Source organism: Cnephaeus nilssonii, assembly GCF_951640355.1.
Source record: "Cnephaeus nilssonii genome assembly, chromosome: 19".
In the NCBI taxonomy this organism is placed as follows: Eukaryota; Metazoa; Chordata; class Mammalia; order Chiroptera; family Vespertilionidae; genus Cnephaeus; species Cnephaeus nilssonii.
The window spans coordinates 48,984,548-49,012,446 of record NC_137090.1 but is presented as its reverse complement, the minus strand read 5'-3'; the positions used below and the strand labels follow the sequence as shown (position 1 = coordinate 49,012,446).

Here is a 27,899-nt window from a genome sequence, read left to right as displayed (position 1 = left end):
CATGCTGCTGGTTTTTTTTACTCCCGATTTAGCTCTCCATAGCTCCCCAACCCATGCCCCTAACTCCTCCTTCACACCTCTGTGAACCCTCCTCCCCAGCAGTTCCTATCCTGACCTGGAATGCTCTGGAACTTCTGCCCCATAACCTTTGATTCCCCTCTCTCCTCACGCTCTCTGAGTGGTTGTATTTCTTTGCCTCTGCCCTGATTGAACACAGACCTCCCTGAGAATACCTGAGAACACCTGAGCCCACTGGTTTCTAAAGGGCCAGACCATGCCTCCTCTTCACTCTTGTCCAAATTCTTGCTTCCTTAAGGTTTCAAACATTTGACTTTACCCACCTCCACACACCTGTATATGCATCTACTTTCTTATTCACTGAAGCCATCACTCCCAGTGATGCAAAAAGTGTCCCGCCACATGTATGAATGGCTTCCACATCCACATTCATGACTTTGACCTCTGTTCACTCCACTGCTCCACCCGGGACTGCACAATGCACATAGGGATACTTGGTGACCCTGCCTCTACTCCATGCTAACCATCCATCCTCACATCCTGACCTGGGCATTATCAACCATCCCTATTCTCTTATCAGAAACGCCTCTCCACCTAGGTTTTCTAACTACTCCAATAAGAGAAGTAAGTCTCTGACCCCCATAAAAATCCCCAGTCTATTGGACCTACTACTCTCTCCTTACCTTGCAGCTCTCTCTTTCCTTTACCTCTCTTCATAATCATCTTAGATCCCATGATTCAGCATCACACACACACACACACACACACACACACACACACACACACGCCTGTCCTCACAGACAACTTTCTCTCTTCCTTTCCAGAGAAAACCCTTTAGACTTTTCTCTACTGAACCAAATCTTAGTCCCTCTTCTTACTTCCCCCTTTTTACAACAGTGACCTTGTTGCTATCTAGGCCAGGGTTTCTCAGCCTCAGTACGAATAATATTTGGGGCCAGATCACTCTATTGTGGGGCTGTTCTGTGTATTACAGGATGTTTAGCAGTATTCCTGGCCTCTAGCAACCAGGGATGCCAGCAGCAAGCCCAGTTGTGACACCAAACATGTCTCCAGACATTGCCAAAGATGCTTGTGGTGGGGGTGGGGTGCAAAGTGTCCCTGGTTGAGAACCACAAGTCTAGGTTCATCACTCCACCTGTGCCTGGTACTCTACCTCCCTCTCACATATGTACAATACTCCCAGGAATCATTTGGTATAAAATGTCTCTTTCTCTCCTGCATAGTCAGCAGCCCCCTCTGAACTGGATTCTTTCCATAAATATTTAAACATACTGAAGTTTCTGCCATCTTAACAAATACCTTCCCTCAACAACACTTCTACCCTCAGACACCAGCACCTCTCTTCTCCCCACCACATCTTACAAGAGTTGGTTATTCTCCCTGCCTCCATACCTCCTTCCTCATTTGATTCTTACTTCCTCAAATATGACCCAGGGTCTTGTCATTTTATCCTGTAGTTTTCATTTAAGTGACTTCCATGTCAATATATGCAGTGGACATTTTTTTAGCTCGACATAAGGCACACCGGAAGAAAACCACATAGAGGGAAGTGAAGATGCTGAGTTTGGTCTTGACCCTGTTGGGTTCCAGGGGTCTCAGAGGCATCCTAGAGGAGATGTTAAGTGGATATTGGGGCAACGAGGGCTGGAGTGACAGGATAGGTCTAGACTGGGGCACAAATGCCTGGGCCTCTGGCGGCATACCTAGGGGCACAAGGTATGTGTGCATATATGTGGGTAACAATGCTATAGGTGTGATGTGGTCCCTTGAAAAATTGGGGTGCTGGAGTCTAGAGGGTTGTTTCGAACTTTAGGGCACTTCAGAATCACGATGAAGGGCTTGAAAAATGCCGATTTATGAGACCCTTCCCCAGAGTTTTTGGTACAGTAAAAACGGAATAGCTTGTCTGGCTAGCAGAATTTGCATTTCTACCCAGTTACCAGATGATACTGAATCTATTGGCCCGAGTACCACACTTTGAGAACCACTGATCTAGCGTAAGGAGCGGGGGGCCAGGGCTCGACTGGGGCGCTCCAACATTTATGAAGCCATGGGCAGAGGTGAGACCTTGAGGGAGACAGGAAGTATGGAAAAACCAAGGACCACCCCAGCCTGCTGATGGAGAGCGGCCGCAGGTGAAGATGCAGAGGTCCCAGGACTACATCTCCCAGACTGCCCCGCGCCGGCCCGTGCCCGCCCCCTGCAGGCGGCCCCGGAGGCGCCGGGAGCATCCCTGTCACTTTTCGCGGAGCATCCCCGAGCGCGGGAGCCGAGCGAGGCCGGTGAGTGGGAGCCGCGCTGGCCGCCCGCGGCTCTACGCCGCAGTCTCGTTGTCTTTCCCGGGCGACGGCCGAGCGCGGGGCCCGGGGTCCGGGCGCGGGGGCGCAGCACTGCCCTTGGAGAGGGAGGGCGGGCAGCGGTGGGCACCGCGGCGGCCCCGGCTCCCCAACCTTCCCCGACGCCCTCTTCTCCACCCTCCCGTCCGCCCGGCGGGCTCTGACCGTAGCCCGGGACTAACGTCCAGCCCCGTCCGGCTCACCCGGCCGGGGCGCGAGGCCGGGCCGCAGGTGGCAGCGGCAGGTGGGCGTCCTCTCCCCGCCCGCCCGCGGTTTGGCGCAGGAGCCCGGGACCGAGGACCAGGGGACTCCCAGCGGCTGCGGCCTGAGGGCGCCCCCGCCCCCGCAGTGGTGGGACAGGTGCGTGGGCGCGCCGGCCGGGGCCCCGGCCCTCCTTGGGCCGTCCGGGGGTGGTGGTGGGGGGCGGTGTGATGTCGGCGATCCAAGCCCTTGGCCACGCTCCGCGTCCACAGCTCGGCCCCCTGCCCGGGCCGGCCGGGGAGGGGTCAGCGGGGTGCGCGGCGAGAGCCCCTGGCGAGCTCGGGGGGCCGTGGATGTGAGGGGCCGCGAGGCTGTCGGGCGTGGAGGAACAACCTCCTTCTCAGATACCTTGAAAGTAAAATTAGTTTTGTGTGCTTATATTTTAAGGGAAGTTTGACCCCGAAAGCCTCCGTTTTATTCTGGGGGCCGGCGGCAGTTTACGTAACGGTACCGCGGAGTGGGCCTGAGGGGAGGTGCGGTGCCGGTGCGCTCCCGGCCCGCCGCCCTCGGCAGCTGCGCCAGCTGGAGGCAGGAGATAAGTGTTTTCAGCAGAACCACGGTCAGCCCTTCAGAACAAATTTCGGTTTCAGAAGATTTTTGTTATCCAGTTTCAAATACGATGTCGTTTCACCATTAAGATGCGGGGGGAAGGGAGAACAACGGCTGGTCAATCCTAGGACCTTGCTCTGCAGAAAAGACCGTTTCAGGGTCCACTCTCAAAGCAAGCACCTGCAGCTGGGCAGCCAACACTGGGTGCGAGACGAGCTCCCAGGTAACCCCCGCCGGTCTTAACAGTTTGCCGGTTGATTGTTTGGCTGTTCTGGGTAGACAGTCCTGTCGTCTATTAAGGAAGGTTAGGGAGATGTGGGGGAGATAAGAGTTCAACCAAAGGACTTGTATGCATGCATATAAGCATAACCAATGGACGCAAAACACTGGGGGGTGAGGGCATGTATGGGAGTGGGGTGGGGGAGGCAATGGTAAGATATGTACATATATAATACCTTAATTAAAAAATGGAAAAAAATTAAAAAAAAAGAACGGTTATCTCTTCCTAACATTTGTGCTTCTCATTTCTTGTCTTCCAACAACCACCCTCTCTCTACAGTGTTGCCTGTTAAAGTTAAATAGGATATTTTTGTTTTAGGCTTGATTTTAGGGGAATGCTCCCACTGTACCTTCACTAGTATAGTCTTTGTCATATTGAGTAAGTTTCCATTTATGTCTAATTACTAAGAATTTTAAAAGTCAGGATTACGTGTTGATTTCCTCCCCCCCAAATGCTTTTACATAATATGTATTGATATGACCATGTGGTTTTCTTCTTAAAATTATTAACTTAGGTGATTATACTGCTAGATACTCTGTTTCTAAAATCCTAGGGTAATTTAAAACGCTCTGTTGGGTTGTTCAAGTTGCTAACATTTTATTTAGGGTTTTGTTATCCAGTCACCTCCCATTTGGCTTAGCTCTTCAAATTAAACATTGTTGTTGTTATTATTACTATTTTCTAGGTCAGTAATTATTAGCTTTAATTACCTGTTTACTATTTTCTTCATTCTTTTTTTTTTTTTTTTAGCGAGAGATAGTGGAAGGGAGAGGGAGAGACAGAGAGAGAGAGAAATATCAATGTGATGTGAGAGAGACACATTGATTGGTTGCCTCCACACGTGCCCTGACCAGGGCAGGGTATTGAGCCTGCGACCAAGGTATGTGACCTTGACCAAAATCGAACCCAGGACCCTTCAGATTTTCTGCTTCATCTTGATTCAGTCTTGGAAGACTGTATGCTTCTAGGACTATATTCATTTCCTCCAGACTGTCCAATTTGTTGGCATATAGTTTTTATAATGTTTTCTTAACAATCCTTTGTATTTCTGTGGAGTCAGTTGTCACTTCTCTTCTTTCATGGTTATATTTATTTGTGTCCTCTCTCTTTTTTTCTTGATGAATCTAGTTAAAGGTTTATCTTTTTTTCTTTCTTTTTTCCTTCCAGGGACCAGTTCTTTGTATTGTTGATCTTTTGTATTGTGTTTTTATTTTTTAGACTCTACTTTGTTTATTTTTTCTCTGATTTTTATTATTTCCTTCCTTCTGCTTATTTTGTTGTTCTTTTCGATTTCCTTTAGATATAGGGTTAGATTGTTAGAGTTTCTTTGTTTCTTGATGTAGGCCTATACTGCTGAGAATTTCCCTCTTAGCTCTGCTGTCACTGTGTTCCATAAATTTTGGGTCATTGTGTTTTCATTTTCATTTGTCACAAGGTATCTTTTGATTTCCTTCTTGACCTTATTGTTAACCCAATCATTGTTTAGTTGCATGTTATTTGACCTCTGTGTGTGTTTCAGGTTATATTTTTCCTTTTATAATTGTTTTCTGGTTTAATACCATTGTGGTCAGAGAAGATGCTGGATATGATTTTAGTCTTCTTAAATTTATTGAAATTTGTTTTGTGGCCTAAGATGTGGTTTATCCTGGAAAATGTCCCATGTGCACTTGAAAAGAATGTATATTCTGCTGCTTTGAGATGAAATGCTCTAAAAATATCAATTAAATCCATCTGACCTAATGTGTCATTTAAGGTTGCTATTTCCTTGTTGATTTCCAGTCTGAAAGCTCTATCCATTGATAACAATGGGGTGTTAATGTCCCCTACTAAGACTGTATTACTGTAACTCTCCCTTCTTATCTGTCAATATTTGCTTTATATATTTAGATGCTCCTGTGCTTTCAAGGGTTATAATCTCTTGTTGGGTTGATACCTTTATCATTATGAAGTATCCTTCTTTGCCTCATATTACAGTCTTTGTTTTAAAGTCTATTTTATCTGGTGTAAGTGTTGCTATCCCAGGCTTTTCTTCTGTTTGTTTCCATTTGCATGAAACATCTTTTTCCATCACTTTACTTTCAGTCTGTGTGTGTGTTTTGATCTAAAATGGGTCTCTTGTAGGCAACATATGTATGGGTCTTATTTTCTTATTCACTCAGCTACCCTATGGCTTTTGATTGGAGCATTTAATCCATTTACATTTAAAGTGATTATTGATTGCTATGTAGTTATTGCCATTTCATTATTCACATTTATGTTTTTTTTTCTTGTTCTTAAAGAAGTCCCTTTAACACTTCTTGTAGCACTGGTTTTGTGGTGATGAACTTTCTTTAGCTTTTTCTTTCTGGGAAGCTCTTTTTGTATTTTAAATGGTAGCCTCGCTGGATAGAGTAGTCTTGGTTGTAGGTCCTTGCTTTTCACCACTTTGAATATTTCATGCCAATTTCTTGTGGCCTGAAAAGTTTCTGTTGAGAAATGTGCTCATAGTCTTATGGGAGCTCCCTTGTAGGTAAGTAACTGCGTTTCCCTTGCTGCTTTTAAGAATCTCTATTTTAAATCTTTGCCATTGTAATTATGATGAGTCTTGGTATGGATCTCTTTGCGTTTATCTTGTGTCTCTGTACTTTCTGAGCTTGTATGTCTATTTCCTTTGCCAGTTTAGGGCAGTTTTCAATTATTATTTCTTCAAATAAGTTCTCAATCCCTTGCTCTTTCTCTAGTTCAGTACCCCTTCAATGCTAATGATGTTATGCTTGATGTTGTCCCAGAGGTCCCTTAAACTATCCTCATTTCTTTTTGAAATTTTTTTTTTCCTTTTTGCAGTGTCGATTGGGGGTTTTCTGCTACCTTGTCTTCCAAATCACTGATTTGATCTGGTTCATATAATCTGCTGTTGATTCCTTTTAGTGTATTCTTTATTTCAGTTATTGTATTCTTCATTTTTCACTGGTTCTTTTAGCTGCATTCTTGAATTTTGGCTTCACTAGATTTCTCTAGTCCTTTATTTAAAAGTTATTTTTACATTTGTTCTTGGAATTTTTAAAAGATGTTTTTATAGCTGGCATGTTTGGGATCTCTATTCTGTCATATTGCTGAAATAAAGATGCAGATTAAAAACAGATTTCTAGCCTAATTAACTGTCAGTTTTGTGACCTTTCTCTGGACCCTGAATATATTGGGTACAAAGTTCTATATTTATCTTAATTATAATTTATGTTCTCTGTATCAACTTATTTTTGTTTGTTTGTTTGTTTGAACTATTGATTTTGAGAGTTGTGTTAAAGACTTCCACTATGATTTCTATTTGGTTTCTTTTATTTTTATCAGTGTATATATATATATATATATATATATATATATATATATATATATATATATTATGTTTTTAGGTGCTTAAAACTTCATAGTTTTTATATCTTCATGAACTGTACCTTTTGGGAATAAAATAGTCATCTTAATATTTTTTTATTTTAGTTATGTTTTGTTTGATATCACTATTGCTACACCTGCTTTATTTTTGTTAGCATTTATATGGAATATCTTTTTCCATTCATTCATTTTCAATTTTTTGTGTTTTGTTTTAGTTGTAAGTCTTATGATTAGCTTATAAGTTAGATTTTTTTCTTAATGTTTGTCCTTTTTTTTGTTAATCCTCACCTAAGGATATTTTTTCCATTGATTTTAGAGTGAGGGAAGGGAGAGAGGAAGTGGGGGAGAGAGACAGAGAGAGAAACATCAATATGAACGAGACACATTGATTGGTAGCCTCCCGCACGTGCTCCGGTCAGGGGCCCTCTATTGAACCTGCAACCTAGGTACATGCCGTAGACTGGAAATCGAACCTATGACCCTTGGGTGCATGTGCCAATTCCCTAACTGTTAAATGAGGCCTGATCTCCCCGTGAGTGTGCAGAGGAAGTGTGGTATGGCCCACGAGAGAGGAAGGGTGAGTGACAGACCACAAATCCAAAGGGGACTGTTTAGGGCAGGTGTCCCCACTGCTAAACAAATCGCCACGAGAAACGAGAGGTGACGCTCCGGACTGGGCGTCCCCAATTCAGAAGGCTCCAAAGTCAAATGGCTGAGGAGTCTTGTGGCCTAGCACTAGGACTTTTGAGATGAGAGATTTTCGAGAAGTCAGTGAGAGAGAGTGGGCAGAGGACGCAAGACGAGGGAAATTGTGGCACGTCACTCACCTAGAGAAGATTGGCGGGTGTGGGATGGAGGGTCAGCAGTGGAGGAGAGATTCCCGATCTGGCGTCCTCCTTGGCTGGTTCGGGAGGGTCCATAAGGGAGGGAGGCCTAATCGAGGCCGGCAATCGAGTTACCCGAGTAGGATTCGGAGGTAAGCCCAGGTCGAGCTGCTGCTGCCTACTGCTCTCAAAGTAGCAAACTCAGGATGACTGAAGCTGGGATGATGGCTCCCCATCCCCGTGGAATCCTCCCAAGTTTCGGCACCAAATGTTAGGGTCACCAAAAGAGGAACACACAAGGCCGAACTGGTAAGGGATTATAAATTTACTAGAGGCCTGATGCACAAAACTCGTGCAAGGGGCTCGGCCCTCGCAGCCCCCGCTGCCTTGGCTGGCCCTCGCAGACCCGGCTTTGTCCGGAAGGTCGTCTGGATGGTCATCTGGAAGGATGTCCGATGGTCGTTTTGCTGTTCGGTCTAATTAGCATATTAGCTCTTTATTATATAGGAGGATTAGGTCATCTGAATATCAGATGGGCTGAGCCCCCAAATGGTACCAGCCCCCAAAGACAGGGAGTCAGAGGTTTTTAAAAGACTCTAGGCAGGCTTTTTCTGGGCGGAGAATTCTCTGTGCAGGTCTGGATTCTGGGAAACTCCGTAGGGGAGAGATAATGGTCTTAGCAAGTGGAATGTGGTCTAAGCAAGGGGAATGTCCATTGTGAAGTGGCCTAAAGGGGAGTTCCCAGGGGAGGGGTATCGATTCAGTTATTTGATCAGACCTAAGACTAACCCCTTGATAACACCGGTCAGGGCTGCTAGTCCTTTTGTGTGTGTTTTTTTGTTAAGTGTGCTAAAATACACATAATGTAGAATTTATCACCTTAATCATTTTTTAAGTTCACTAGTGTTAAGTACAGAGACATGGTTTGTAGTCAATCTCCAGAACCTTTTTGTCTTGCAGAATTGGATCTCTATACCCATTAAACAACAGCTCCTGATATCATTATTCTATTTCCTGTCTCTGTGATTTTGGCTACTTAAGTACTTCATATAAGTGGAATCATAAGTATTTGTCTTCTTTTGACTGCCTTATTTAAGTGAGCATAATATCTGAAGACTCATTCATGTTGTAGCACAAAGAATATATGTACTTGTAATAGATATTTCAAGTTGTCCTTCAAAGAAGTTATCAATATATATCCTAGTAGCAAAAATGCTAATTTCCGTACATTCTCACTAACATGGTGATGTTAACATGCCATGCTGATAAGTAAAATATATTCGTAGTTTTAATTTGCATTTCCTTTATTAAGAGTGAGGTTGAGCATCATATATGTTGAAGAGCCATCTATATTTTCTGTGAATTGTGTATTGCCTTTGCATGTTTTTATTTGGGTTTAATGGTGTTTTTTTCCTTGGGTTTGTAGGAATCCTTTATGTATAAAAAAAATCACTCTTTCTCTGGATATGAGTAAACATATCAGTTCACTCAGTGGTGTTTATTTAACTGTGTTTGTGCTGTGTTTAAGTATTCAGAAAGATTTGGTTTTTATGTACTTGATTTTTTTTCTTTAATAGTTCTTGCATTTTCCTATTATAAACAGAAAGACCTTCCCCATTCTGACTGTAAAGATTCTCCTGTGTTTTCTTCTGCTGTCGTACTTCAGGTTCTTCTTTGAAGTATTTGGTACTGCTGGAGTCATTTTTGGTATAAGGATTAAAGCAGGGTGCTCACCTATACTTTTTCCAAGTGCCTGAGCAGCTGTCTCACACCATTTATTGAGTCCATCCGTCCTTTCCTTGGGAATACCAGCTTTATCGGTATATTAAATTCCTATATGTGTTTGGACCTAGTTCTTTTTTTTATTTTTTTATTCTGTGGTTGATCTGTTTGTCTATTCATGTATCAGTATCAAAACTTAAAAAAAATCTAGGCTTATAATATATATATATTTGTTGTTGTTGTGAATCCTCACCCAAGGATATTTTTTCCACTGATTTAGAGAGAGTGGAAGGGAGGGAAGGAGTGGGGGGAGAGAGACAGAGAGACAGAGAAAGGAGAGAGACAGAGAGAGAGAGAGAGAGAGAGGGAAACATCGATGTGAGAGACACAAATCGATTGGTTGCTTCCTGCACATGCTCAGACTGGGGCCAAGATCGAATCAGCAACCGAGGTACATGCCCTGGACCCAGAGTGTGGGCTGACGCTCTAACGTCTGAGCAACACGAGCCAGGGCTAGGTTTACAATATTTTTTAAAATACTAATTTAATGAAATTACTTTGGAGAGAAGTCATGTTGGAATATTTTAGTAATATCTTCACAGTGATGTTCTGGATGATTCTTCTGGGCATAATCTGCTCATTGTTACTTGATAGGATTACTTGCTTTGAATTGATTTTGCTAATGGAACTAAGGACTTTTGGTTGGTTATTCTACATTCTCGTACCCCAGCTCCCCAGCGATATAGGAAATGAATACAGATTGGAAGAGGAAATTTGGATTTTTGTTGTTGTTCTGGACTATACTGACACTAATTTAGACTCATACTTGATATTTTCACTTTAGTAAGCATCCCCTTTTAGTGAAACTGGTCATGGATATTCTCCAAGAAAAAAATTAGTACTATTTTTTAGACAGATGAATGCATCAGCTGGTAAAGAGGAACTTTCTTTTTTAATTTAAAAAAAATTTAATTATTATTTTTTATTTTTAAAAATCCTTACCTGAGGATGATTTTTCATTGCTTTTAGAGAGGTAGGAAGGAAGGGAGGAAGGGAGGGAGGGAGGGAGGGAGGGAGGGAGGGAGGGAGGGAGGGAGGGAGGGAATGAGGAAGAGAGTGAGGGGGGAGAAAAGAGGGAGGGAGAGGGAGAGAGAGAAATATCAATGTGAGAGAGAAACATCGATTGGTTGCCTCCCGCATGCACCCTGACCAGGGCATCGAACCCGAAACTTGGGTATGTGCCCTGACCAGGAATTGAGCCTGCAACCCTTGGGTGCATGGGAGGATACCCAACCAACCGAGCCACACTGGGCAAGGCAAGAGGAACTTTTTCAGGCATAATTTCAGAGCTATAGAAGCACGTCTTTGTGGTTATGATCTTTTAGCACAATATGTCCCAAATAAGCACTTGGGTATTTCTTTTAAAAAGTTATAATTTAATTCTGTCTTGACCTTATCAAATACTGTCTTTAAAAATGTATATTTAGCCCAGCTGGCATGGCTCTTGGTTGAGCATTGAACTATTAACCAGGAGGTCACAGTTCGATTCCCAATCAGGGTACATGCCCAGGTTGTGGGCTTGATCCCCAATAGGGGGCGTGCAGAAGGCAGCCGATCAATGATTCTCTCTCATCACTGATGTTTCTCTCTCTCTCTCTCCCTCACCCTTCCTCTCTGAAATCAATAAAAATATATTTTTAAATGTATATTTATATAAGCATTTGCTTTAGTGATTTTTCTTTTAAACTTCATTCTTTTGTTAATTCAACAATTATTAATTGATTATCTACTCTATGCTAAATAATGTTCTAGGTACTGATAATCAATAGGGAATGAAACAGACAAGGACCCTCCTCTCTTTGAGTTTGTAATCTAGTGGGGAGATAGGCAATAAATAAGAAAATTTTAGATAGTGATTTGTTTTTATGGAGAAAATAAAGCAGAGGCATGAAAGTGAATGACGTTGGGGTAATATCTGGTAATGTTGTTGATGGAAATCAGGTTCTTCCATGGGGTCACGAGGGAAGCATTCTAAGGACCCATGGGTGGGAGATTGTGGTGTGGCAAGGTTTATTCAGGAAGGCTGCCCCTGGGTTTCCAATGTCCCATCTCCATCCATCCTGCCACGGAAAAAGTCCAGCCTTGTCTTCAGCAAGGCCAAATAAAGGCCAGTGTCCTTTCATATTAGAGCTTCGCCCTTTGGCGCTCGTGTGGTCTTTCACGGGCCCCAGGTGGCCTAGACCCGCATGGCTGCGTGTTTCTGGGTGAGAGTGTACACAAGGAACAGGAGTGCATTACTGGGGAGGGAGGGCGAAGAGAGAGAACCCATGCTCTTCTTCGTCTCCTGGGATTGTAACCAAGAGATTTTTCAAAATAACCAATCAATTTCCCAAGCTTTCCTGGGCTTTCTATGGGTTCACCCTGTCCAATGATCCCTTTCCCAGGCTATACTGATAGGCCTCTATGGTCAAGCACCTCCCCTGCACCATTTTGACTTCTATTGCCCATGTGCTTACCTCCCTCTGCCCCGCGCCTCCCCCCTTTCCCCCCAATCTGGTACTGGAGGCAGGAAAGGAGGGGTGTTAATCCCCTTGGAGGGACAATGCTGTGATTCCCAGGGCAGGGTGGGGGTGAAGCTGTAGCTTCCTGGTGAGGCGAACAGGCGCCTGCTCCCCAGTTGATTATGTTCAATAATGTCTCACTCCCTTTGCTTCCTTTCTTTTATTTTCCAGCTATCTTCGGTAGCAGTAAGAAGTCAATGTTGTAAAACTTAAAATGTGCTGCCATTTATTAGCGGTGCAATATAGGGAAATGGAAAAGTTGTGGACTTTAGAGTTAGATAAGGTCCTGGACAAACTCTGGTTTTCTACACACACGTTGTGTGAACTTGAGCAAATTACATAACCTCTCTGATCCCAGTTTCCTCAACTGCCCCGAGGGGAAATAACATACCTAGCTCATAGCAGCTTTTGAGAATTGAATGTGGCAACTTAAGGGAAAAACCTTACAAAGGTGTTTGACTTGTCATAGTTGCTTTAAAAATAGTAGCTAAAATATTATTGGATTAATCACCTTCTTCATTAAAATTTCATTAGTTTTAATATCTGTGCCTAATAAGATGTTTAAATAGTCTTCATGCCCACTGTCACCATGGTAACTGTTAAAATGATGACTTGCTGGTATCAGCTTATTTATTTTCATGACTTATCATAGTTCAGTGTTCATCTACTGTTGGTCAAATTGAGGTCATAAATACAGTAACGGAAAGGGAACTACATTTGTGTTTAACATTGCATCAAAATGGAGGTCCAGTACAGAAACAGAGCCAGCACATTTTCATCCGTTTCCCTAAGGACTATGACAGAGTGTGATTCAAAGATGCTTCAATATTTCATCCCTACTGCTAGGGACCTACACTGGGATCCTACAGACGGGGGCAGGGCAGGGCTCCAAGAGAGCAAGTCTGTCGGTTGCTGATGGGTTCTTTCCACGGAGGAGGGTCTGAGGCCAAGCTGAAGGCGTCACTTCTTAGATAGGCAGCCCAGGACAAACGGCTGTGCCAGGGAGGAGTAAGGATTATAAGTTAGGGAACTGGAAAGGAGGTCGGCCAGAATGACAAGACCTACCCAGGGAGATGGAGCAGGGTCTACATCAGTGATGGGCAACCTTTTGAGCTTGGTGTGTCAAACTTCGCCAAAAAACTGAGCATAACTCAGGTAGTGTGTCACTTTGAGGAAAAAACATTATTTCGCAAATGTTTCATCCTCAGGAGCAGCAAATGTTTCATCCTCGGCATGCGGCCGCCTCAGCGGCCACGTGTCATCAGAAATGGCTACGCGTGTCAGTGCCGACACGCGTGTCATAAGTTCGCCATCACTGGTCTACATACAGCGAGAGAAGGGAGGGAGGCTCAAGTAACAGCTAAACAATTAGAGATGTGTTTTTCAATGTGGGGCTGCACCTGTGTTCCTGACACACAGTTTGTTGTGTATCTATTTGCCCAGATACAAGTCTACACTAAATAACACCCATTCTTTTGTTTGTTTATTTTGTTAATCCTCACCTGAGGATATATTTTTTCCATTGCTTTTTCAGAGAGTGGAAGGGAGGAAGGGAAGAAAGAGAGAGAGAGAGGAAGAGAGAGAGAGAGAGAGAGAGAGAGAGAGAGAGAGAGAGAGAGAGAGAGAGAGAGAGAGAGAAAGAGAGAGAAACATTGATGTGAGAATGTGAGAGAGACACATTGGCTGGTTGCCTCTTGCATGTGCCCTGACCAGGGGTGGGGAGCGAACCTGCAACCCAGGGATGTGCCCTTGACCAGGAATCGAACCCACGACCCTTTGGTGTGTGGACTGACATTCTGGCCACTGAACCACACTGGCCAGGGCAAACAGCACCCATTCTTTCTTCTTTTCCTTCTCTCTCAAGTAAAGAGGTCCCTCCTCTGTCCCAAGTCAATGGGTAAGAGATTCTACCAAGACCAGTGTCAGCTTTGTCCACCAAACCCCCCACGCGGACCACCTTCCATGGCTAAGTCTTCAGGAGTAGCCGGAGTCTGTTTCCTTTATCTTTTATTTTCTTTTCTTTTTTGTTGTTTTGATATTTTTATTTTTAAATCCTCACCCGAGGATATGTTTTTATTGATTTGAGAGAGAGAGAGGAAGGGGGGAGAGAGAGAGAGAGAGAGAGAGAGAGAGAGAGAGAGAGAGAGAGAAAGAGAAAACCATCGATGTGAGAGAAACATTGATTCGTTGCCTCCCATATGAGCCTGACTGGGTATTGAACCCAAAACCTTGGTGTGTGCCCGGATGGGGAATCAAACCCGCAACCCTTTTGATGTACAGGACAAAACTCCAACCAACTGAGCACCCGGCCAGGGCTTGTTTTGATCTTGTTGTTTGGTGATGAAATGCATCCGTTTTGCTCTGGGAAACATTATGTTTCCCTTGAGGAAGAACGTAGTTGGTTTACCAAAGAGGCCACTGTACATGAAGGGGCACATGGTTGTCTGCCACTATGTCAGAAGCTTCAGAAAAACGCTAAAGCACTCTAGCCTTAGGAGCAAATGGGTCAATGGTCTGATAAATCCCAGTTATTGAATATTTGCCATTGTACTGCCTATTTGCCTTCTCTTCTTTAACTGCCTCTGTGGCATGCACTTGGCATACAGGTCATGCATCTCTCCATCTTGCATTTTAGTCCTGGTCAAGAGTGATTTTTATGGCTGTGAGGAGGTGTATTCATATTACTCTCAACCCAATTTTTATGCTTCATTGAAACACTTTGCTGTATCAATTCTGTGAACTGATATAATGTGAGAAAATAGAAAAAGATGAAAGCTAAGAATTTTAATAAATGTAAACATCAGTGCACAAATATTATGAACATTATTGTGAAAATAGTGACAGACTAAGCAGACAAAGGACATCCTTTTGACTGAAGGTTAGCTGCAGAACAATGCCCAGTGCAAGTCTAAATTCCAAATGTAATGGTTATATTAAGAGTGTAGCAGGATTTCAGTGAAAATAATTTTACGGTTCATATTTGTGAACTATATGTGAACAAAATTGTTTTGCTTGTTTATTTTGAATTTGTATTTCCAGAGTACCTTTGATAGACTTTCATGCCATTTTTCTTTCATTTATTCAACAAACGTTTACTAGGTGCTCTGTGCTGGCGCTCTGCGAGGGCAGAGAGGTATGTGGTGAGTAGCACAGGGTTTTGCTCTCAAGTAGCTAATGTTTTTACATGTGTGGTTTTCTTCTGTACCACATCAGTCGGTACTTTACTGCTTGTTTGCCTATTTCTCCTTTTTCTTACCTATTATGTTTCAGATCAGTAAACTATTTTAAGTCTATGTCGTCATTTCAGATTACTTTGTTCTCCAATTTTAAACATATAATGACAATTATGGTATTAGTCATTGTTAATATGGACTTAGAAATTCAGTTTTTTAAATTTTAGGTACAATACAAAATCACATTCTTATAAAAATTCAAATATAGAGATTAAAGTGTGAGAACTCCCGCTTTATAATCTCTACTGCACCTGCCTTTTAAGAGCCATAAACACAAGTATATGAAAGTGCCTGTTTCCTATATTTTTGCTGGCACTAGTCTAGCCTGTCTGGTGCGGCTCACTGGTTGAGAGTCAACCCATGAACCAAGAGGTCACGGTTCGATTCCTGGTCAAGGCACATGCCTGGGATGCAGGCTTGATCCCCAGTTGGGGGCATGCAGGAGTCAGCCAATCGATGATTCTTTCTCATCCTTAATTCTCTCTCTCTCTCCCTCTCCCTTCCTCTCTCTGAAGTCAATTTAAAAATGTATAAAAATATATTAGTTCTTATGATGGGTTTAGATTACTATAAAATATCTTATTGCTTTAGTTCATGTTTGTTGGATATTAAGTAGAATAAACATCTTTTCATATGCTTAGTAGTATTTTCCTTTTGTGAATTGCCCTTTCCTACCCTTTGCTTTTTTTTCTGTGGGACTGTTTGTTTCTTAAGTTAATTTTGGTAATCTATATTTTCCTAGAAAATTATCTGTTTTGCCTAGTTTACAAATCCACATATGTAATTATGTCCTCTCTTTTGTTTTTTGGGTTGGTTACCTTCTTTTTTTTTCTTCCTTCATTAGGTTGGCCAGAGGTTCTATCTTTTTAGTCCTTTTAAGACACTGGCTTTTAGTTTTATTAATATTTAAGACCATTCTAAAAAATACTTTACATTTCTTTAATTGCTGCCTTTATATTTATTTATTTCTTCCTTCTGCTTTCTGTGGATTGAGGGAAGTCCCTCCCTGCACACAGAGGAAGGTGGGAGCAAAGGTTCAAAGGTGGTTGTTGGAAGTTGGGAAAATAATTTTCAACATCACTCTCTCCTCACCCACCAGCACAAATACAGACAGTTCATAACCAGTGAAGAAATAAGAGTTAGGAATCAAACTGATGGAAATTGGATATCAGCTTTTTTAAAAATATATTTTATTGATTTCAGAGAGGAAGGGAGAGAGAGATAGAAATATCAATGATGAGAGAGAATCATTGATTGGCTTCCTCCTGCACGCCCCCTACTGGGGATTGAACCCACAACCTGGGCATGTGCCCTGACTGGGAATTGAACCACGACCTCCTGGTTCATAGGTCGATGCTTAACCACTGAGCTACACTGCCTGGGTGATATCAGCTTTGTTAATAGTGAAAATGCTTGACCTGTGGTTACAGTCAGGTAAATGACCTCCCCTTTCTGAGTTACATCTGACTGGGAAATTCTTAGAATAAGAGTTCTTTTGGCCGAAACCGGTTTGGCTCAGTGGATAGAGCGTCGGTCTGCGGACTGAAAGGTCCCAGGTTCGATTCCGGTCAAGGGCATGTACATTGGTTGCGGGCACATCCCCGGTAGGGGGTGTGCAAGAGGCAGCTGGTCGATGTTTCTCTCTCATCGATGTTTCCAGCTCTCTGTCCCTCTCCTTTCCTCTCTGTAAAAAGTCAATAAAATATATTTAACAACAACAAAAAAAAGAGTTCTTTTGGGTGGAATCCAAGATGGTAGAGAAGTCGGTGGAAGTTACTCATCTTCTTCCAGAACAAAACTGGAATTACAACTAAATTATATATAGAACAATCAGCCTGAATTACCAACTGAAGACAAGCTGAACAGGAAGAAGTCTTATAACCAAGGATTTACAGAAGAGGCCACATCAAAACTGGTAGGAAGGGTGGAGACACACAGAGAACTGGCCCTGCGGCCACCTGCCACGGTCAAGAATTGGAGTGCTGTCTCAGCTGCAGAGGCCCCCTGAGGAGCACAGGGTCTCAGCCTCATATGGGCTCCCCAGCCCTGAGACCAGCGATGGGAAGAGGAGCTACCTAACACCTGGCTGTGGAAATCAGTGGAATTTTCATCCACCAGAGAGAGATTGAGTCTCAGAGAAACCCAGGAGCCTCTTGAAACGACACACAAAATCTTGTTTGTTGGCACTACACTGGGCTCCGGGGGAGGGACAGAGGCTCAGAGTGGACTGGAGACATACAGGAAAATATTGGGTTGTGTGGTTTTGAGGAGAGAGCTGGAGGGACAACTGTCATTGTCCCTGTGCTGAGTCCCTCTCCCACACTGCCCACAGACACCATCTTTCCTGGGTTGAACACTCCACTCCATGCCAAGTCAGCCTAGAAGGATGCACCAGCCCCACCCTCACAACTCCCTGTGCCCTGCCTGGCCAAGCTCACACCCTGCAGAGGTGTCTGCTAGCTGCGATCAGCCTAGGCCAGCTGTGCAAACTTTTTTGGAAGAGTCGTGGATCCTCCACACACTACTCGCCTACCACCAGAGACTCATTGAGTGACTGAATCTAACAGGCAGCCAGCAGACAGAGGTGGATCTTGGGGTGCCTTGGGCTATTGGCTGACCTGCCCCAGGTTTGGTACTGGTGGAAGCCGGACTTGGTAGCAGCTTGGCTCCTACCACATGCACCCAGGTCCATCACAGGTAGCTCTTGATATTGACCCGTACCAGATTCCCTCCTCCCCCACCAAGAAGCCCCAGAACCAATATACTGGGTGGCAAACCACATCAGAGCAGAACCCAATTAGCTTCAGAGGGAGCACATGCAAAGGGAGATCTTCAAATCTATGGGACTCAGCGAAAGCAGTCCTAAGAGGAAAATTAATAGCATTATAGCCCTAACTCAAGAAACAAGAAAAATCTCAACTAAGCAATCTAACCTAAAGGAACTAGAAAAAGAAAAACAAGCAAAGCCCAAATTGGGTAGAAGGAAGGAAATAATAAAAGATCAGAGGAAATAAATGAAATAGAGTAAAAAAAAATTACAAAATTTCAATGAAACCAAGAGCTGGTTTTTTGAAAAGATAAACAAGATTGATAACCAGACTCATTCAGAAAAAAAGAGAGAAGATTCAAATAAATGAAATCAGAAAAAAAACCTGACACCACAGAAATATAAAGGATTAGATGAAAATATTATGAACAGCTACCTATATGCCAACAAATTAAATATTGTGGAATAAATAAATTCATAGAAATATATAATCTTTCAAGACTGAATCAAGAAGCAACAGAAACTATGAACAGATTGATTACAACCAACGAAATTGAATCAGTAATTAAAAAAAACCTCCCAACAAACATAAGTCCTGGACCAAGTGACTTCACAGGTGATTTTACCAAACATTCATAGAACTAACACATATCCTCAAACTATTCCAAAAAATTGAAGAGAAGGGAATACTTCCAAGCTCATTTTATGAGGTCAGCATTATCCTAATTCCAAAACCAGACAAAGCCACTACACAGAAAGAAAATTACAGGCCAACATCCCCATGTGCACATGCAAAAATTCTCAACAAAATATTAGCACACCATCATGAACCTGGCAATACATTAAAAAGATCATACACCATGATTAAGTGGGAGTTATTTCTGGGATGCAAGGTCACTGCAATATACGCAAATCAATTAACATGATACACCACATACACAAAATAAAGGATAAAGATGTTATGATCCTATCAGTAGATGCAGAAAAAGCATCTGATGAAATCCAGCACCTATTGATGATAAAAACTCTCACCAAAGTGGGAATAGAGGGATCATACCTCAACATAATAAAGGCCATATATAACAAACCCAGAGCTAACATCATATTCCAAAAGGAAAACCTAGAAGGGTTTCCCTTATGATAGGAATAAGATGGAATGTCCAATTTCACTACTTCTATTTACCATGGTCCTGGAAGTCCTAGTCATAGCAATCAGACAACAAGAAGAATAAAAGGCATCCAAATTGGAAAGGAAGAAGTAAAGCTGTCATTATTTACAGGTGACATGGTACTGTATATGGAGAACCCTAAAGATTCCACCATAAAACTATTAGAACTGATAAATGAATTCAAAATAGCAGGATACAAAGTTAATATTCAAAATCAGTTGCATTTTATACACCAACTAGAAACCCGTTGCACGAAGTTTCGTGCAATAGACTTTCACCTGGCTGCCGGCAGCAGTTTTCCGCCAGCACCAGTTTTCCTCTGGCCACCCGCCGATCAGAGCGCCTCCCGCCAGCGCGATTGGCTACCCTGAGAGGAACTCCGATCCAGGAGGCGCTCCGATCGGCGATCGGCGGGTGGCCAGAGGAAAACTGGTGCTGGCGGAAAACTGCTGCCAGCAGCCACGCAATCGGCCACCACCAGCGTCTTCCGCCGGCCCCATGGGTCCTTCCGCAGCGTTGGCCTAACGGCCGGTGGGAGGAGCGGGAGTCGGGAACTCGCGAGTCCCCGCCCCCCGCTCCTACCGCCAGCCAATCGGCCACCCTGAGTCCCGCCCCCCGCGCCTCCAGCCGGCCCAATCGTGGGCGTAGTGGAGTGATGCAATTTGCATATTGCCTTTTTATTATGTAGGATAATGAATTGTCAGAAAGAGAAGTTAAGAAAATAATTCCATGTACAATTGCATAAATAAAAACACCTACAAATAAATTTAGCCAAGAAAGTAGAGGGTCTTTTTGTAATAGACCTGTACTTGGAAAATTATAAGACACTAAAAAAAGAAACTAAAGAAGGTAGGAATAAATGGAAGCATATACTGTGCTTATAGATCAGAAGATTTAAAATCATTAAAATGTCCATACACTCCAATTCAATATATAGATTCAATGTAATTCCTTCAAAATACCAATGGCATTTTCACAGAACTAGTAAAAATAATCCAAAAATTTATATGGAACCACAAAAGACCCCGAATAGCAACAGAAATCTTGAGAAAGAACAAATTTGGTGATTTAGTGCTACCTGATATCAAATTATACTACAAGTTTATAGTAATCAAAACAGCATGGTACTGGCAGAAAAACAGTCACACAGATCAGTGGAACAGAATAGAGAGCCCAGAAATAAACCCACAACTATATGGTCAGTTAATATATGACAAAGGAGGCAAACATACAATGGGGTAAAGACACTGTATTCAATAAATGGTGTTGGTAAGATTGGACAGGTACATAAAGAAATGAAACTAGACCACATTCTTATGCCATATCCTATCTAATAAAAGAGTAATATGCAAATTGACCATCACTCCAACACACAAGATGGCTGCCCCCATGTGGACACAAGATGGCTGGCAGAGGAGGGCAGTTAGGGGTGACCAGGCCAGCAGAGGCGGGCAGTTGGGAGGGACCAGGCCTGCAGGGAAGAGAAGTTGGGGGGGACCAGGCCTGCAGGGGAGGGCAGTTAGGGGTGACCAGGCCTGCAGGGGAGGGCACTTGGGGGGGACCCGGCTGGCAAGGGAGGGCAGTTAGGGGTTACCGGGCCAGTAGGGGAGGGCAGTTGCGGGGGACCAGGCCTGCAGGGGAGGGCAGTTGGGTAGGATTGGCAAGGGAGGGCAGTTAGGGGTTATCGGGCCTGCATGGGAGGGCAGTTGGAGGCGATCAGGCCGTCAGGGGAGGGCAGTTAGGGGCAATCGGGCTGGCAGCGGAGCAGTTAGGCATCTATCAGGCTGGCAGGGGAGTGGTTAGGGGTGATCAGGCTGGCAGGCAGAAGCAGTTAGGGGCAATCAGGCAGGCAGGCAAGTGAGCGGTTGGGAGCCAGCAGTCCTGGATTGTGAGAGGGATGTCCGACTGCTCATTAAATGGGCAGTAGGACATCCCTCAAGGGGTCCCAGATTGGAGAGGGTGCAGGCTGGGCTGAGGGACACCCCTCCCCCCCGTGCACAAATTTTGTGCACTGGGCCTCTAGTACAATCCTATCTAATAAAAGAGAAACATGCAAATTGACCGTACATCTGCCATACCCACAAGCCACGCCCACCAGCCAATCAGGAGCGAGCATGCACATTAACCCAGCCAAGATGGCAGCGGCCACAGAGCTGGAGCGAGCAGGAGGCTTGGGTTGCCCCTGGCGATGGAGGAAGCCAAGCTTCCCACCCTGGCCCTGGCCTCCGCTCAAGGCTACAAAGTTTCAATTATAGAAAATAAATAAATCCCAGATACCTGCTTCCAGCTGGCCCTGGCCTCTGCTCAAGGAGGCGCTGAAAAAAAAAGAAAAAAAGGAGGGGCTTGGAGCTTGGGTTGCTGGGGCCGTGGCCAGCCTGCAAACCACCACAGGCCCCTCACCCAGGTCACCCAATGCCCCAAGGGACCCCCCACCCTTCATGGCAAATGAGTCAGCCCCCAACTGTGCACCAGGCCTCTATTTATACTAATAAAAGGGTAATATGCTAATTATACTGCGAGACCTTCCAGGAGACCTTCTGGACGTTCTTCTGGACAAAGCCATGGTGGCGGGGCTGAGATAGAGGTGGTTAGAGGCCAAGAGGGGAGGGCAATTGTGGGTGATCAGGCTATTGGGGGTAAGCAGACCAGCAGGGGGGCCAGTTGGGAGCAAGCAGGCCATCAGTGGGGGTCAGTTGGAGGTGATCAGGACAGCGGCGGGGGGCAGTTGGGGGAAAGCAGGCCAGTGGGGAGGGGAGGTGGGGGTGAGCAGGCCAGCAGTGGGAGCAGTTGGGGGTGAGCAGGCTGGCAAGGGAGGCAGTTGGGGGAGAGCACACCACATGGGGGGCAGATGGGGGAATCAGGTTGGTGGAGGGGCATTTGGGAACAAGCAGCTGGCGGCGGGGGGCAGTTGGGGGCGAGCAGGCCAGCCGGCAGAGTGGTTAGGGGCAATCAGGCAGACAGGCAGGCAGGTGAGCGGTTAGGAGCCAGCAGTCCCGGATTGCGAGAGGGATGTCCAACTGCCAGTTTAGGCCCAATCCCTGTAAAACGGCAGTAGGACATCCTTCAAGGGGTCCCAGATTGGAGAGGGTGCAGGCTGGACTGAGGAACACCCCCTTCCCCCATGCACGAATTTCGTGCACCGGGCCACTAGTTATAAATAAAAATGGATTAAAGACTTAAATGGAAGGTCTGAAACCATAAAACGCCTAGGAGAAAACATAGACAGCAAAATCTCAAACATTTGTCTTTAGCCAGATTTTATATATAAATTTCCTTGGGCAAGGGAAACAAAAGAAAAAATAAACAAATGGGACTATATCAAAGTAAAAAGTTTTTGCACAAGAAAGCAAACCATCAACAATACAAAAAGACAACCCACTGAATGGGATAACATATTTGCCAATGATACACATGGTAAGGGATTAATATCCCAAATTTATAAAAACTCATAGAACTCAACACTAAAGAAACAAACAGTCCAGTTACAAAATGGGCAGAGGACCCGAATAGACATTTCTCCAAAGAAGACATACAGATACACAATAGACATATGAAAAGATGCTCAACGTGCCCAGCTGGTGTGTCTCAGTGGTTGAGCGTTGGCCCATGAACCAAAGAGGTCGCCAGTTCAAATCCTGGTCAGGGCAGATGCCTGGGTTGCAGGCTCCATCACAAGTTGGGGTGTGTAGAAGGCAGCCAATCAATGATGTTTCTCATCGATCGATGTTTCTATCTCTGTATTCCTGTCCCTTCCTCTCTCTCTAAAAATCAATTAAAAAAAGAAAAAAGATGCTCAATGTAACTAATTATCAGAGAAATGCAAATTAAAACCACAGTGAGATATCACCTCAACTGTCAGAATGACTGTCATCAATAAATCAGCAAATAACAGCTGTTTGAGAGGATGTGGAGAAAAGGGAACCCTTATGCACTGTTGGTAGGAATGCAGGTTGGTGCAGCCACTATGGAAAATTTTATGGAGGTTCCTGAAAAAATTAAAAATGGAACTGCTTTAGACCCAGCGCTTTCACTCTGGGAATATATCTGAAGAAACCCAAAGCACTCATTCAAAAGATTGTCTGCACCCCTGTGTTCATTTCAGTGTTATTTACAATTGTCAAGATATGGAGGCAAACCAAGTGCCCATCAATGAAGACTGTTTAAGTAAGAATTTGTACGTATGTACAGTGGAATAAGACTCAGTTAAGTTGACTCACACATACGCAATACATACAAAGCTCTTGCTGGCACGAATCGCACGTGTGTGTTTCCATCTGTCATTGTCGATTGTGAATTTGGTTGACATTTCTATTATAGAGAAAGGGCGAATAGCGATATTAAAATATTTCTTCTAATTAATTTCCTTTTAATGTGCACGAATCCGTGCACTGGGCCACTAGTACTAAATAAAATACTAAATTTGACATAAGCATCTAATATCTATACTAATAAAAGAGTAATATGCTAATTAGACTGGACATCCTTCTGGCAGGGCTGAGGCAGAGGTGGCTAGGGGCAATCAGACCAGCAGGGGAGAGCAGTTAGGGCAATCAGGCCAGCAGGGGAGAGCAGTTAGGGGGATCAGGCCAGCAGGGGAGCAGTAGGGGCTTGCAAGAGGGATGTCTGACTGCTGTGAAATAAGTCAGAAAGAAAAATACAAATACCATCAGATTTCATTTGGTTAAAGTGTAAAATGTTTGCACCTGGCTATAAAGCAAGTTGTGTTCCTGGGCTGAAGAAACTCGAAGGAGGCTAGTCCCTAGGGAGAGGAAGATGGGCATTGCTACGTGACATTATTACCTGACACCCACAGCGACTGTTTCTGGGCTGGGCTGGGCTGTGGGCTGCATTTGCGCCATGGGGTCTTGGCAGCGTTGGCTGCGATTTGGTGGGCTGTTGCTCTGGGATAGTGGCAGGGCCTGTGTCCCACTTGGGGGAAGCCGAGTGTTGCTTTGTCGGCGCCAGGTCCACGGTGCCATTTCTTTGTAAATGGCCAGTGTGCGTCATGGCAGCTCCTGCACTGAGCATCTGCCCCCTGGTGGTCAGTGCGCATCATAGCGACTGGTCAGACGGTCAGAAGGACACTTAGCATATTAGCGTTTTATATATATAGATATTAGGATATCCATTTTGACCTGCTAACTCATCAGATAATTTCTATTTATACTCATTTTTTGGTAATAAATATAGGATCTGTGGCTGACTAGATGAAACTTAGCAACCCCGGCAGTTTTCACCCTTTCTAGGCTCTGGGAGTGTGCCTTTTACACTGTATCATAGCAGAATCTCTTGGGCACCTCTCTGCTGTAATGTAGGATCCTGAGGACTCTTACTCTGACAGGCTTTGCAAAAATTACTCAAACATCTGTTTGAATCCCATTTAGAGTCATTTTCATCTTTTGGCTTTGTCCTAGTTATTTTTAGGTTTGATAAATTTATTTTCCAAGAGCAAAAGAGGACATACTTAGGCTTTGATGTTTGGCTAAGGTTTAGAAAATTCTGTTTTGTGGAGAGCTGGCAGGTTCCCCCTACGGCACTTGTGAGCTTAGCCTGCACGGAGGGTTCCGTCAGCGTTGGTCTGGAGTCCGGACCCAGCTCCTAGAGTCAGACCCCTTTACACTGCCCAGCCCCATGAAAATGAACACCTCCACAGGCCCCTGTAGCCCATCACCGCAATCTGCTCTTAGAGAACCCACAAGTACAGATTTCATAGTCTCTGCAAAGGAAGTCTCTTCCAGGGTCTGATTATTTCTGCAATTAAAAAAGACTTTCTTGAGTTGAACTTACTTTCTGCAGTGTAAGCCAACAAGTCACAAAAAGAGCTTGATGCTTTCAGGATACATAATTGTTATGTTTAAATAGTATTTTAAATGAGAAAATGGTTTCATGTTCATTATAACTAACGTAGAAAAATCTTAAGAGCATAGAAAAAATTAAATTTCCCATCATCCCACTACCCAGAGATAACTATCCTTTTGTTTGATAATTTATGTTTTATTGTACTAAGAACACGTAACAGGAGATCTGTTCTCTTAATGGGTGTTTAAGTGTGCAGTACATTATTGTTGACGATTGAAAAGCAGATCTAGAGGTTAATCATCTCACTGGACTGGAACTGATGCCCATTGATTAGTATCGCTTCATTTCCCCTCCACCAGCTCCTGGCAACCATCATTCCACTCTTTGATTCTAAGAGTTTCACTATTTTAGATACCTCATAAGTGAAATCAAGCAGTGTTTGTCTTTCTATGACTGCCATCACTTAGCATCATGCTCTCAATGTTCATCCATGTTGTCACATATTGTCAACTTTCCTTTTTATAAAGACTGAGTAGTAGTATGCGATTGTATGGATGTACACATTATCTGTTTATCAGTTGATGGACATCTGTGGTATGGGTTTTTCCCCCCACTCTTTGGTTATTGTGAATAGTGCTGCAATGAACATAGCAGTGCTAACATCTCTTAGAGCAGGCGTCCTCAAACTATGGCCCTTAGGCCACATGTGGGTGTTTTTGCCGTTTTGTTTTTTAACTTCAAAATAAGATATGTGCAGTGTGCATAGGAATTTGTTCATAGTATTTTTTAAACTATAGTCCGGCCCTCCAACGGTCTGAGGGACAGTGAACTGGCCCCCTGTTTAAAAAGTTTGAGGACCCCTGTCTTAGAGATCCTGATTTCAGTTCTCTTGGACAAATACCCATAAGTGGGATTGCTGGATCAAATGATAATTCTATTTTTAACTTTTTGAGGAACCTCTATACTGTTTTCCATACTGTACCATTTTTCATTCTCACCAATAATATGCAAGGGTTCCAATTTCTGCACATCCTCATCAACATTTGCCTTTTCTTTTTAATCCTTACTCAAGGATATTTTTTCCATTATTATTTTATTTAGAGAGAGTGGTGGGGAGGAGGAATGGGAGAGGGGTAGGGAGAAAGAGACACACACACACACATTGATTGTTGCCTCCCGCACGCTCCCTGACCAGGGCCAGGGATCGAACCTGCAACTGAGGTACTTGTCCTTGACCAAATCGAACCCACTACCCTTTAGTCATTGGGCTGATGCTCTAACCACTGAGATAAACCGGCTAGGGCACATAGTCTATCTTTTTTTTTTTTCCTGAGTACGTGAAATCTTTTTTTTTTTTAAATTAGTCTTTATTGTTGAGATTATTACAGATGTCCCTCTTTTTTCCTCCCATAGCTCCCCTCCACCTGGTTCCCACCCCACCCCAGGTCCTCGCCACCCTATTGTCTGTGTCCATAGGTAATGCATTCATGCATATAAGATCTTTGTCTAATCTCTTCCCATACCCCCCAACCCCCACACACACTCCCTTCCCTCAGAATCGTTAGTCTGTTCCATTTCCATGCCCCTGATTCTATTCCATTCACCAGTTTATTCTGTTCATCAGATTTTTTATTCATTTGATTTTTAGATTCACTTGTTGATAGATATGTATTTGTTGTCATTTTGTTGTTCATATTTTTTATCTTCACCTTTTTCTTCTTCCTCTTAAAGACTACCCTTCAGCATTTCACATAATACTGGTTTGGTGGTGATAAACTCCTTTAGCTTTTTCTTGTCTGTGAAGCTCTTTATATGACCTTCAATTCTAAATGATAGCTTTGCTGGGTAGAGTAATCTTGGTTGTAGGTCCTTGCTATTCATCACTTTGAATATTTCTTGCCACTCCCTTCTGGCCTGCATAGTTTCTATTGAGAAATCAGCTGAGGAGTCATTTGGGCACTCCCTTGTAGGTAACTAACTGTTTTTCTCTTGCTGCTTTTAATATTCTCTCTTTGTCTTTTGCCCTTGGCATTTTAATTATGATGTGTCTCTTTGTGTGGTCCTCTTTGGATTCCTCTTGTTTGGGGTTCTCTGTACTTCCTGGACTTGTAAGTCTATTTCTTTCACCAGTTAGGGGAAGTTTTCTGTCATTATTTCTTCAAATAGGTTTTCAGTATCTTGCTCTCTCTCTTCTGGCATCCCCATAATTCTGATGTTGGTAAGTTTGAAGTTGTCCCAGACTCTCCTTATTCTATCTTCATATTTTTGAATTCTTTTTTCTTTTTGCTCTTCTGGTTGAGTGTTTTTTTGCTTCCTTGTATTTCAACTCATTGATTTGATTCTGAGGATCCTCTTATCTACTGTGGAATCCCTGTATATTATTCTTTATTTCAATCAGTGTATGCTTAATTTCTGATTGGTCTTTTCCTTTTTTTTTTTTTTTTTTTGGCATTCTCACCAAGATCCTTGAAAGTCTCACTAAGTGCCTTGGAAGTTTCTAGAATATTCTTGAGTGACCTGATAACCATGGTTTTGAACTCTATATCCAGTAGTTTGCTTTCTTTCATTTGTGACATGTTTCTTTGTCTCCGCATTTTGGCTGCTTCCCTGTGTTTGTTTCTATGTACTGGGTAGCTGCTAAGTCTCCTTGAGTTGATAGTGTGGCCTTGTGTAGTAGGTGTCCTATAGGGCCCAATGGCTCAGCCTCCCCAATCACCTGAGGTAGACACTCTTGGTGCACCCCTTTGTGGGCTGTGTGCACAGTTTTGTTGTAGTTGAGCCTTGATTGCTGTTGGTGTCACTGGGAGGAATTGACCTTCAGGCCAATTGGCTGTGGGGACCAGCTGCGACTACAGTAAGAGAGCTGCTGTGCAGGAGACACCCTTATGGGGCATCACTTGCTTCGGTGGGGCTTTGGTGCTCACTGAGTCTGCCCCATGAGTGTGTTGCTTATGGATGTGAAGAGTTGTAATCTGGTATGGTCTCACACT

The 27,899-nt window shown here is 43.7% G+C and overlaps 1 protein-coding gene across 2 annotated transcripts in view; it reads left to right on the top strand.

The window, feature by feature from the left end:
* Window positions 1-2,287: 2,287 nt before the first annotated feature.
* Window positions 2,288-27,899, top strand: part of SPECC1 (sperm antigen with calponin homology and coiled-coil domains 1) — a 256,884-nt gene continuing 231,272 nt past the window's right edge. The window contains exon 1 of one of the 2 annotated variants that reach the window (XM_079797262.1): window positions 2,288-2,321. The gene's annotated coding sequence lies outside the window, so the exon portion shown is untranslated. Of the gene's footprint in view, window positions 2,322-2,681; window positions 2,736-27,899 lie in introns of those variants that run through there. The other variant, XM_079797264.1, reaches the window with a different exon arrangement.